Source organism: Alligator mississippiensis, chromosome 4, assembly GCF_030867095.1.
Source record: "Alligator mississippiensis isolate rAllMis1 chromosome 4, rAllMis1, whole genome shotgun sequence".
In the NCBI taxonomy this organism is placed as follows: Eukaryota; Metazoa; Chordata; order Crocodylia; family Alligatoridae; genus Alligator; species Alligator mississippiensis.
The window spans coordinates 230,593,762-230,604,809 of NC_081827.1; positions in this window are offsets into that span (position 1 = coordinate 230,593,762).

Genomic DNA, 11,048 nt, shown 5'->3' on the forward strand with positions numbered 1-11,048 from the left:
CCCCCTGGGATAACAAGGAATAACGGCCACAAGTTGTTGGAGAGTAGGCTTAGATCAGACATCCATAAGAATTACTTCACAGTTAGGGTGGCTAGGATCTGGAACCAACTTCCAAGGGAAGTGGTGCTGGCTCCTACCCTGGGGGTCTTTAAGAAGCAGCTCAATGCCTACCTGGCTGGGGTCATTTGAGCCCAGTTTTCCTCCTGCCCAGGCAGGAAGTCGGACCTGAAGATCTACAAGGTCCCTTCTGACCCGACTTCTATGATTCTATGAAAAGGCTGTGGCTGCACCTTTAATCCCCAGGAATGACAAGAAGGCAGTCATGGGCTGGAGGATGGCATAAAAACAGATTCATTTGTCATACATTACTACACTAGAAGGAGATCCTTCTGTGTATGTCCCTGCCCTCCTTAGAGCTATTGTGGCAGTGGACTATTATAAAAACAACCATAACATAATTAGCAAATCTAGGACATAGTTATTACAATGTTAGACAGACACTTAGATTGGTGGATGACAACTCCATTTCACAGCAACTTGCAAGATTTCAAAATTTGATATTGTATTGCACTGGAACAAAAACAGCACCTTCCAAAAGTTTTAGCAAAACAGAATTGTGTTGAAACATTCATTTTCAGATTGAAAAGGTCTGTCTCTCTTTCTCAAGTCCAAGCCTTCTAGCCTGGCCTGTCAAAACTTTCAAGACATGCATTTTTTGAAATCTTTCTGTGGTGATGAAACAGCATATTTTGATGAAAAAATGTTTTGTCAAAAAGTTTTGATCAACTCAAATCGCAATACTAAACATTCAGAGCTTCAATCTAGCTGTCATCACACACTGTGAATACGGTATCCCCCTCCACTTACACATTGAAAAATATAAAAGGAAAAGACACTGAGAGTCTGTTTCTCTTTTTTATAAACTGTCCTGAGGAATGCCAGAATTATCATATCACACTTCAAGTATACAAATAATAATGTTAGTCAGAATATTAATTCCTAAAACAATTTAAATGCTATTCGGAGTACAGGCCTTCTATACAATATACTTCATTTAACAACCATTAATACATTTCCAATCTCAAATCTGGTAATGACATTTTTATTCATTGTCTGAACTGATTTCACGTTATCTGCAGACCTGTTCTAATCATATGGAGTGTAATATGCAAAGTGCACTCATCAGATATTTTTTAACTTTAGCCACTACACAATTTACAGTGCCGGAAGAACAGAAATTGTAATGTTTTTTCCCCTTGCCAGATAACAAGGAAGAAAAAAGAAAAGCTGACTGATTTTGTTTTGGGGGAAAAGAGTTCATTTCTTATATCTAAACTAAAACAGTCCCTTAATTATGTCACAGTAGTTTGATTAGAGACAACACTCCACAAAATCTATACCTCTTGTTTGGCAATACATCAAACTAAGGCAAAATGTCAACACAATATTAAACAGTTTCTCCTCTCTGAGGGTCTGATCCTACTGCGCACCCTCAATCCCCACTGGGTACAATGCTAAGATCCATAATCAGCCTTTGCTCTGGAAAACTCCAATTGGCTTCAGTGAGTGATTAGCCTGAGTAAAGACTGCAGGGTTCTGTGCATTGTTATTAATTAACAATTTGTGAATAGACAAAAAAGGCAAAATTTGTTGAATAAATTATTCACTATGGATTATTCACCCAGCCTGGCTGACTGACTAGGCCTTGCTACAGTACCAGGAAGCGGTAGCCATTTTACAAATAGGGAAGCTGAAACATGCTGTACTTAGGTTAAAACTTCTCCAGGGGTTCAAAGAAATAAGTGACAGGGCCAGTCACAGAAACTAGAGCTCTTTATTCCCAGTGCTCTATTTTAACTACTTGACTACATGTTTTTGTTCTAGCAGTCTTCTTTTCCTAGAAATATACACTGTTTCAGAAAAGCACCTTGTGCTAGCTGCATACACAGGGAAAATGGAAAGGGCTTTTTCGCCATGTGACATGACCCAAAATTATCAGAAATAATAAAGAATGTCACTAGCTGTACCTCAGAGGCTGGGGGGGAGGGGAAGGGGGTTTGGGTCAGATTGCTGTCTCTGATATAGCACAGGCAGGATGCCTCTAGTTCAGTCGGATCACCCTTCAGTGTCACTCCCACTCCCCAGTTTAGGGGCATACTGCACACACTTGCATAATTCAGAGCAGTCCAGAGCACGCTCTAAATTATACTGGGAAACACAGAAATCAAGCTAGAATTTTGAAGTTGCAAATGGCTCATTACAATCCATCTCTCACTTCAGCTTTACTCAGAACTGTTAAACTTATACTCTGGATCTATCTCGATGTCTATTGTAGATGATGGGCTCTTTTGCTTCAATAGGCTTTTGATGAAGCCTATTGATTTTATTAAAAAGGTGGTGGGGGGACAGTATTGTATTTGCATGCTTTAATAAGTTGGTATCATAAGAGGTAAAATCCTGAACTGAAATCATCAGGATGATACTATTTGGCATTAATAGATACTTCTATAGCATTATTCATAAAGTGTAAAGAGATTTTCTATCTCATTTTGCTAATGTTCGAGGAAAGTCCTTGAGTTGAATACATTAGTCCATTATTTCAGAAAAAAATGGCATGTGGTTATTATTTTAGTGGAAAACATTACAGAATAATCCTTACATTAAGCAAGCTTTCCTCATTATTCTAGATACCTATTAAGTTATATCCAGTGGTACAATAAGATATCATAGGAGAGAAAAACTAGTTCCTTTTTAACTGTTTTTTTCCTTTTCCTTGTTACCCTTTTTGCAAAAATCCAATAGAATTTAATACAAGTTAAATCAATAGAGTTCTAGAGGGATTACTTTTAGTGCATATAGAACTTAGTATAAAGATCAGTTTCCTTTCAATAAGGCTTGAATAAGTTTCTATAGTAGGGATAGAAATTTCTATTTAATTTCAAAGGCTTCAAAGAAAAAAAGAAGAAAGAAAGCTACCATAATTGTTTTTAGTATCATTTATAATTAAATTCTATAGGATTTTCCCAGAAGCATTTGTTAACCATTGATAAAATATATTGGAACGTGCTGCACTAATGTATGGGTTAAGTAAAGTCTGATTAGGAAGGTTCAGGTTTTCTGTTATTCTCTAGCAGATCCCTTAATCCCTGTTTTAGTCCATAACGTTTTACAGGTACTATGATCTGTGCCATCTGCATAAGGATTTCATTTTTTTTTTTTTTGCCTCTCAAAGATTAATAGGTACCACCATATGGTACAATGGGCTGCTCAAACTTTGCAACACTTAAGGCTTCATTGGCAACTTTCCAGAAGCTTGAGGGCCACACTGAATTTGCATAAATTTACATACATTCTTTATTGTAAATAAATGCACATAATTATAATGGCTGATTGGACTGTATCACCTTTGATAGATGGCTAGACATTATTTCTTGTTTGAGTTTCCCAGCAGTAAAAACATACAGTTGATCAGTTTTCAACTCACCCCACAATCATGATTATATGTTGAGCACCATCATTATGTTTTTTTAAGGCTTATTGCTTCAAAAAACACAGATGAAAGCCATGTTCCTAGCCTGAAAAGCTTACAACCTAATTAGACATAGAAAAGTTGAGGAACATGTAATATGCCAGAGGATTTGAGTCACAATTTCAAAGGGGCCTAGATATAATCTTTCTTTACAAAAGTTGCACATTTACTGTGTAGAGTGGTTTTTTTTTTTTTTTTTTACTGGTTTGTGCAAGAAACACGAAAATGGGTTTACCTGTATGGGTATATATGTAACTAAGGCCCCTGCTACACTTTACATATATTACACAATTATTTTGTTAATCAGGCAATAAATTTAGACCTGCTATGCATACAAAGTTATCACATGATAAAAATGATTATCCAGCTATAAAAATAACCAACCAGCTATAAAGTTAGTGCTTGAAAATGTGTAACAACTCTACAGCTGGTTTCAAATCAACTTTAATTTGAATGCGTAGCATGGCTCTAATATATACACCTTAACATGAGGGAGGAAACAGGAATAGCAAACACATTATATGTGCAGGGCTTAGTTCTGGGGACGGTGCTGTTCAACATCTTCATCAGTGATCTGGATGAGGGAGTGGGAAGCACCCTGTCCAAATTCATGGATGACACAAAAATATGGAGTGCAGCTAACACCCTGGAGGGGAGAAACCAGGTCCAGGCTGACCTAGACAGGTTGGGGAAATGATCAGAGAGCAACAGGATGCAATTCAATAAGGACAAGTGCAAGGTGCTGCATCTAGGGAGAAAGAACTGCCATCATACCTATAGGCTGGGGGGCAACCTTCTCAGCACCACTGAGGCAGAAAGAGATCTTGGAGTCACTGTTGACTCCAGGATGAACATGATTCGTCAATGTGATGAAGTAGTCAGCAAAGCCGATCACACCTTGTCGTGCATCCATAGGTGCTTCACAAACAGGTCCAGGGAGGCAATTCTCTCTCTCTATGCAGCACTGGTCAGGCCACAGCTGGAGTACTGTGTCCAGTTTTGGATGCCACAGTTCAAGCTGGATGCGGACAACCTGGAGAGGGTCCAAAGAAGAGCCACTCATCTGATTAGAGGCCTGCAGGGAAGACCTTATGAGGAAAGGCTAAGGGACCTTAACCTCTTCAGCCTCCTCAAGAGAAGGCTGAGAGTGGACCTTGTGGCAGCATACAAATTCATAAGGGAGAGCAACATGAAGTAAGCGGTGATCTGTTCACCAGGGCACCCCCTGGAAAGACAAGAAACAATGGCCATAAGCTACTGGAGAGCAGGTTTAGACTGGACATTAGAAAAAAGTTCTTCATGGTCAGGGTTGCCAGGATCTGGAATGGGCTTCCAAGGGAGGTGGTGCTGGCCCCATCCTTGGGGGTCTTCAAGAGGAGACCGAACAGGCACCTGGCTGGATTCACATGATCCCAGGTTTGGTGATCCTTTTCTTGCCTGCCAGGGACAGGGGGTTGGACTAGATGGCCCACTGATGTCCCTTCCGACCCTAGAATCTATGAATTATAAAAATACTCCTGCCTCATCTGATTAATGAACATACTTGATCAGACCAGCAGGTGTATTTCACCTGCAATCATGATAGGAAGAGTGAGAAAAATGAGAGATTGGCTGGTGTTCCCTCCATCCAAAATACATACAGATTATAGACATCATGCCTGTTTGGGAAGGGGGCAGGAGACAAAGAGAGGTTTGTATGCTGCTATTGTTATGGGTAGGAAAATGAGAATAGATTGGCTTTCTACTCTCTCCTCTTCCTGTTTCTGAAGCCTTTGAGGCATGATACAGATTTGATAAAATTCCTTCAGTGGAGACTCACCAGACTACTGTTTAGATCTAAATCTTTTGGACCCATTGTTCTAAGATTGGATATTTTGAACAGAACCTAGGTACTACTCCTGGCTTGTGATCTGTATGCACATGCTCAGGGTACCGATTATGTCTAACATCTCCTCATGAGAGCTAAGCTCCTGTGTTAAGTACTGTCATTTTCAACTGATGAAAATGGCTTCCAGATTACAGTGTTGTGTATGAAACAGTTTGAATGAAAGGGAAAGGAAGAAGAAAAAGAAGACTTGGTCACCTCTTGACTAGCCCAGCTTGGAGTCACTGCTGGAAAAAAAGTGATAGGTTTGATGGTACAGTGTTTGTATATAAGCATATCAGGTATGTGATAACCATGTTTATCAGACACAGGACTTGCAAAGAAGTGATTGGATTAACAAGATGCAGATAGCACACAAGGGGGTGTAGTATGGCCAGTGACTGATTGGCCACTCCAATGACCAGTACATGTGCAATTTCAAAGCGGGGTCCATTCCTCCCTGTGAATGTGAGATTTAGAAGATAATAGGTGGATGCTATTAGCCTAGAAAAAGAAGAGGGGGCCTTAAGTTTTCACAGAGTGTGGCACCCTCCCTCATTTCTCTCAAGAGGTAAGCTGCAAAGATTCAGAGGGTAAATGTGAAGAGGGCCAGCACCAGATACTAGTTATTTGGCACAAAGACTTAACACGGCATTGGTAGTAAATAAATAACTGGTATTTAATATTTCATTTGAGGTGACTAATGTTCCTGCCCCATTAAAGTTAAAGACTTGTGCAAATTGTGGCCTTTCATCTGAGGATGTTTCATTCTTCTGCATGTCCTAATCAATGCACTTGTTTTATGTTGTGATATATACATAGTTTCATAGTTTCATAGTAGCTAGGGTCAGGAGGGACCTGAACAGATCATCTAGCCTGACCCCCTGCCACAGGCAGGAATGAATGCTGGGTTCACAAGACCCCAGACAGGTGATCATCCAACCTCCTCTTGAATTTGCCCAAGGTAGGGGCAAGGACCATTTCCCTGGGAAGTTGGTTCCAGATTTTGGCCCCCCTAACTGTAAAATATTGCCTTCTGATCTCTAATCTAAACCTATTCTCCATCAGCTTATTACCATTGTTCCTTGTCACCCCAGGTGGTGCTGGGGAGAAAAGGGCTCTGCCTCTGTCTATCTATGGCTTGGCTTACTGTGGGGTACAGGGATAGCACATAATATACAGGCATATCTTTCTTTAAGACAATCTAGTTCTTTGGGTTTCTCCTTATATCAAATTATTTTATTTTTCTAGGGATAGCCATTTAAATAGGGCAGAGATGGACACCTATAACCTTAAAGCAGCCATTTTGCAACTGACTCCTGCATGCCATATCTTCCTTCTTTCCTTCTGGTAAGACATCTTTATTCCTGTGATGTTCATCTTTAGTTTTCTTTTCAGTTTCTTGAAGATGATTCTGAAATTGAGAATAGCACAATTAACTGGTGTGTTAATAACAATAGAGAGGAATTTGGCCAGCTAGCCATCTGACACACAAAGAAATTTAGAAACTCCCAAGCATATGGATTTGCATAATACAAGGCTGTGAGACAAAAAAACAGAAAATAAGGAGAAGAGTTTTAAAAATTCAGTTTCAAATTAATCTAAATAAGCTTACTTTCTTTTCCAGGTTATGACTGTTTTCCCCAAACTTGTTCCTCTATTACCTTTTTCCCTGGAACTCCTAACAATGTACACAGTCTTTTATCCAGATCTCAAAACCGCCACACCCTCTTCTTAAGTTCATTGGGCATATTGGACCCTGCTATCAGTATTCTCCAGCTCACTGCTTTTGACAACTTACTGTATGGGGCAATTCTGCGTTTATACACTTGTTCAGGTTTTCATTCAAATGTACTTGTCTTTGGGTCTCTTGGCTCATATGTGCCTTACGTCACTGCTCGCTCTGATCACAACTGAGCTGGAACAGAGATTGCCTGACTTGGAAAGACTCTGAGTTGGAGTTTAGCAAAGGAAGAATTATTGAAGGGAAAGGTATTAGCCAGACTTTACACTTGGTGAAAGGTTTAGGTTCAGCTCATTTTGGATCAAATTCAGTAAAGCAACCCTTTGCATGAAACATTTCCTGCATAGGAAAGGACTTAACTACTTTTTCAAATTATTTCTCTATGAGGTTTTTGCTGAGATTGAGCTTGATTCTTGGTTCTTTAAGGCTAGTTCACTTTAAAATTTCTAAATACCGAAAGAAATATACAGGAATTTCAAAAACACTTTAACCCTTAAAGCTTATTTTATTTATTTTTTTACTTCCTAATACTTGACTAAAAATTTGTTTTGGCATATTTTATATTATCTTCTTAACTTGTATTGAAAAATATTAATATATTTATGATATAGTCTACTATTTATTTGAATTTTTTTCCTAAATGCTTCTAAAATGTAGCTGGCAATTTTAACTAACAAAATTGAACAACTAGAAGATATTACTATAGCTAGAATAATTATGATACTTGCTACCTATATTTGTCTCACAATATGATGCTCCCTGCAGCTGACCCATGTCAGGCTTTAATGCCTTTCATGCATTTTATAACATTCATCTAATGAAATATTTTATTGTGACAGTATTAATTTACTTGTGCTTCAATTGGCATCAGTTTCTTTGCAATGAAATATTTTCCGATATTGACCTATATATTTGGTTCTTGCTTTATATTTTCCCTTGACTAATCAGAATGGGCAAAGAGGTTGTTTTGAATCTCGTTGACTACTTTCTTTTCCCAATATGCTTTTATAAGAGCCAGGGAAGAAAAGGGGAGGAAATAAGAGAATGTTTTCCTTTACTTTCCTTTGGAAAATAGCTGCAATAATTGCAAAGAATCCCAATAACATTATTTCTTATATTAATTCAATTGGAACAATCATGCCACCTGCAGTCGTGACTCTGCATGCTATACATTGCTGAATGCAGTCATTTCTATTTCCCAGTAAGGGTGAGTTCTAAAACAGCTACTGTGTTGGAAAAAAATATAATTATTCCCAAAACTAGGGGGGAAAGGGTTCCTTAACTACACAAAACTGAAACTGGCTTTTTCCTCAGATATGCAGTCCACCTGACCCAAATCCAAAGTGTTTCCCAAAAGGAGATCAACAACAAAGATGAAAGGGCTGTGACGCATGTTTGTATTTCATACACTGCTTTTGTATTTTTATCATTCAGTGCCTTTTTCAATGGCTCAGAGAACAATATATGAGGCCAAAACAAATGAGAGCATTTCTTCCAGATATTTCTATTCTGGGATGGCAGAAATATTGTGAAAAAAATTAGATGTTATGTTATTTTGACCCCATAAATGGGTTCCCTAGGAATGAAAATGAAGGGAAGAAACAAAATACCCAGGTGTAAGTCTTGTTTTGGTTTCATCTACACTCCTCTTTTTTGTCCTTTGAGCTGACAGGAGCCACACAGCAGCACCCTGCTATAGGCACAAAAGCAATTTCAAAACAATAAGGCAAATAAAAGGACTTGACAGCAATGACAGCACTCAGTAATTGTGTTAATGTACCTTTAAAAGTTGCCGATATCTGAAGTAACTCAAGTCCCAAAGTATCTCATCTGCTTTCTAATTTTCCACAAGATGCTTTTAATATTTTGAGATTGATATCGAACCACAGGGGTCTAAAAGGTTTCAAAAACTCTTGCATATGCATTTGGATCCAAACAATCAATTAGATTAATAAAGAGGAATTGTAATTTATATATGAGACCTGCATGCTCTTGTGAGGCAGATATCTGGTGCTGAAGAAGTCTGGAAAAATAAATCGGGCACTGATAACAACATAGAAGGTGCTGGGATGTTGATAAAAGGAGGGAAAGGAAATACGGCCAGCAGAAAAAGAGGCCGGGTTATTAGCAGTGACATAAAAGTATGCATGGAAGTTTGTAAATATGCAAACATTAATATAGCAGCTGTCAAAATAATCACAATCTAAAGTCAGTTAGAAGGCAGAGTGGAGATGCACCTTTTAGACTAACTAAATCAAAGATGCCTAAGCTTTTGTGGGCCTGAGCACACTTCATCAGATGATGTGAAAGGACATGCACAGAGCAGTCTATCAAATATCTTCTGATGAAGTTTATGATGATTTTGAGCTCACAAAAACTTAGGCATCTCTGATTTAGATGGTCTATAAGGTGCATTTCTACCTTGCCTGTCTTGGGTGCAATTTCTCTTGGTTCAGATGCATTGTTTTTAGTCCTTGTGCACACACCTTCTCATACTCATGCTACCATGTAATTCCTTATTTTATTCCTGAAGGATTGTTAGGTGGTTATTTACATATTGTGCTAACTATGGGTATGTCTACGCAAGAGGTTTACTGGGGAGCTGACTAACTAGCTCCACTGGAGTGGCTCAGCATCTATACACTTGTCCCTATTAAGGCACAGGAAACTAATAAACTCCATAGCATCATAAAGGTTGTAGTGCTTGGAGTTGTTTTGTGCTCAGCAGTGCACTTGTAGAGGCTGACCTGGCTGGCTGGGGCACAAGGGGTCTTCAGTGCGTGGACTGCCAGCTGGCTAGACCTGATCTGAAGCACCCTTGTGCCCCAGCTAGTCCCTCTACAGCACATTGAGCCTGGTTGGAGCAGCCCCAACTAGGCTCCATGTGCTGTGCATGAATAAACTCTGAGGCTGATTGCTCCAGAGCTAATTGCTCCCAGGTGCATGTTCAAATGGTGCACCTGGGAGCAAAAAACTCTGGAGCTTATATTCATGTACACTAATGGTGCATACAGATGTGTCTTATAAATGTTAGATTGGTCTCTGCTTATTCTTCTTTATCTCTGAGCAGGGTGCTTATACTGTAGCTTTGAGTGCTGGCATATTAGTTTCTTCATGGCTTGCACACATGGAAATAATCTTGGTAGTACCACACCCAGCTTTGACTTGTCAACCTGAATAATGCAGTGCCCATTTACAGTGAGTTGATTGTGGGCAGCCATTAGCACAAGTCCAAAGGAAGGTTCAAATTCATGTTTCCTGGAGCTGCAGTGAGATGTCTTAAACACTTTTACTGCACCCTGGTAACTGACAACATTATTTCAGTTGTCTTTTCTGTCCTCAATACTATATAGTTTTTGTCTAATTCACCTCCCTCGCTTTTCATCACCAATTTGAATTGTAATTGGTTGTGTTATACATTACTGTGTAACATGAGATTATGCAGGATCACCAGTACCTTCCTAGCTGTCATATTCAAACTTGCTGTTAGACTTCCACTGTCATGGACCAAAGTTAGTAGGTATTTCACTGCTGTGCTTCAGACTAAAGTTAGCTCAAATAGTAACAGCAGTGTAGCCTTCAGGATATAAATTATCCTGTACTGAACTCCATGGGCATGCCCCCATGAGTGGGAAAGTACATTTCCCTGGGGACAAATAGCAGTGGCACATATTTGTGCCACTGCTACTTATCCCCAGGGAACATCCCTGCATGCACACTCTGGTACATGGCAAGTTGCTCTGAGTAGGTCAGGGGAGGCTTGCCCCAGCAGCCTTGGGGGACCTGTCATGGCCCCAGTGATGGTGATCTGGGTACACAGAGCTTGGCTGGCAGCCAGAACATGACTGTAGCTGGCCAGGCTCTGGTTTTGGGTGGTGATTCTGCCACAATGCAAGCCACCCCACATCAAC